This window comes from Cupressus sempervirens, chromosome 3 (genome assembly GCF_028749045.1).
Source record: "Cupressus sempervirens isolate cs-2001-9-10 chromosome 3, ASM2874904v1, whole genome shotgun sequence".
Taxonomy (NCBI): Eukaryota; Viridiplantae; Streptophyta; class Pinopsida; order Cupressales; family Cupressaceae; genus Cupressus; species Cupressus sempervirens.
In genome coordinates, this window is record NC_143120.1 from 461,839,868 (window position 1) to 461,842,845 (window position 2,978).

The window sequence follows — 2,978 nt, forward strand, 5'->3', positions numbered from 1 at the left end:
TTGTCACCATTAAGGCCTATGGAGAAAAAGTAGAAAAAGGAAAGAAGGCAAAGTGATTAATATTCTGCCTCTTTCACATTTTGATATAATCATTGTAATATGAAAAATGGATTCCTCACCATTTGTCATTCTTTTGAGGAGATGAACCGATTAAACTTCCATTGTAACAATCATCTCAAAATCATATATGTATTGAAACTAAAGATTAATAAAAGGTCGGCTAATTTTTGGTGTGAAGTACTTGATGTTGCAGAGTCAATTGAATGGTATTTTGTATCAATTATTTTTTGTTCCATTCTGTTAGTAATTAATTATTAGTTTTCTCTTTATATTTGGATTAAAACAAGGAGCAAGCAAAGCTTCATTCCCTAGTTTTGAGACAGTGAGTTGAACGTGATAAGTATTGTCATCTTAGGTTCAAAGAGATCCTATAAGTGTTTTTCCTTCAAGTTAATCTTAGTTTCTCTACATTTTATGTTTCTAATTAGTTTAGTTTGGCATCAGTTGGCATGCACCATTGAATAATTAAGTTTTATGGTTCATAAGATGTGTGAGTCCATAAACTTAATTAACTTTCTAAATCATTTTTGGCCTAAGTTGAACTTTGTATAGGTTTAGCTTGGTTTACGTCTCCTATTCTCCGATTAAGAACATACCCTATTTAGATTTAGAAATAAATAAAATTCATTGCAAATCTGCAATAGGGAGCTATACCTAATAATTCAAAGGGAAGTTAGTCTTTTCAGAAGCAACTTTCCAACTATTGTAATTAGTTATTGTTCATGAATTAGGGCATCTAAGAGTTAAAATCATAAAGAACAATCTGTTTAGAACATAGTGCAATATTTAATAGGGAAGAGTTTATAGTTTAATATTTAAACAACTTTATTGATTCATGTTAAAATTTGGTGGAGGTCCATTTGAATAAATATTATTTTATTAAATATAAACATTCAAATATAATATAATATATATAAATAATTATATATAGAATAAATTTAGTATATAACTATATTAAATTTATAATTGAATATAAATAATTATACATAGTATAAATTTAGTATATAACTATATTAAATTTTTATAATATATTATACATATTTAATTATGATATATATTTTACAAAAGAGTTATACATAAATTATTTATTAATATATTATTTATTATAAAATAAAATAATATTTTAAAAATAATATTTCATTTTAAATATATAATTTTATAAAATAGACTAAATTCAATTAATTTGTTTGATTCATCAAATGGTTTTTTCTAGATTTAGCTTAAATAAATTGAGTTTCTATATATTTTTAATTGTAATTCTAAAGTGAAAGCTAAGAGTTCTTATATTTACTCAAAATAAAAAAGTTAAGAATTTCCATATTTTGTTACATAATTTATAGATATTAAAATTATATATTTAATTTATATAATTATACTAAATATTTTAATTTTATTATATAATATGACTATTGAGTATTGTAGATTTAAGATGATATTGATAATATTACTCAATTTTATGTGTACATTATGTTAAATTATAACTATAATTATCATGGATTTTTATATATTATAAATTATTCAATATAAATATTATAGATTATTATTTAAACTTATGCATTGAATTATTATTATTTCAATTTCCATCAATTCTTTCCTCTTAACTATTTGGCAGGAACTTTGAGGCATTGTGTCTCTTATTTTGTATCAGGAATCATTCAGACACTTATATCTGAAAGCTTCTAGTTCTTCTAGATTAACTCCCCACATTAGACTTTGATTTTCCACCTCTTTCCACGCACTCAAAAATCTTGTAGCTGCCCTACATTTTGTGACTATATATATATACATATATGTTTATATATATATATATATATATACATATATGTTTATATATGTAGATATATATATATGTATGTATGTATATATATGTATGTATATATATATGTGTATGTATATATGTATATGTATATATATATATGTATATGTATATATATGTGTGTGTATACACACACACACACACACACACACACACACACACATTGAATCCTAACAAGATACAAGATCAACAATTTTACTAAATTAAGTTTATATACAAAACAAAAGCACAACATGGTACTTTCATCTGTTCCTAATAAAATTCAAAGAATGTTTGATTCTATGGACGAAAATGGCGATGGAAGGCTCACTTTACATGGAATCAATTGCTTTCTCAAAAAGTTTGGAATACAACTAAAAAAGGAATAATTGAAGTGTTTGGTGATGGGTGTTTCCCAGAGCAACGATGATGTTAGCTCAATATTTGATGAATTTGTTGGGCTTTACCAATCCCTTGATTTGGAGGAGAGTCAAAGTTCACCTTTAATGGAGGCCTTCAAAGTTTACAATTTGAATGAACATGGGTATATTTCCTCTTCTAAACTTCAACAAGTGCTCAGTAATTTGGGATAGTTAGAGAAAGGTGGACATTATTTGGAGGATTGTGAGAGAATGATATGTAGATTTGATGACAATTTGCATGGTCTCATAGATTTCTCTGAGTTTAAGAACATGATGACCATCAAATCTTGATACTTTTCACTAATGATTTCATTTGGAAATTTTAGGGTTTTTCATAAATCTAATGGATATTCTATCGCCAAAATCTTTCTAGGCCACAATCTCGACCTTGAAGTCATGCACTCAACAAGACTTGATCCCTACCTTTTTTAAGATCTTGAATATGATTGTTGTATAAGAACATGTTACATGAATGAATCTTTACACAACTAGTCCATTATTTATTAGTTGATCTTGTATTAAAGCCATCAAATCCATAGTTGTTCATCCAATATCAATTAGAATCTTAATTCTTTCATCCCTTCATCATCATCTATATTTAACATCCTAGCATCATTGGATAGATTTTTCATTGAAGTTCGCTATCTCCAAAACCTTGAAGCATCTAGAAGAAGGGAGCTGATCATGATTTGAGGGCTCAC

At 26.2% G+C, this 2,978-nt stretch overlaps 1 pseudogene; it reads left to right on the forward strand.

Moving 5' to 3' along the window:
* Nucleotides 1-2,109: 2,109 nt before the first annotated feature.
* LOC149567101 (calmodulin-like protein 3) lies at nucleotides 2,110-2,568 on the forward strand (annotated as a pseudogene).
* Nucleotides 2,569-2,978: the final 410 nt, after the last annotated feature.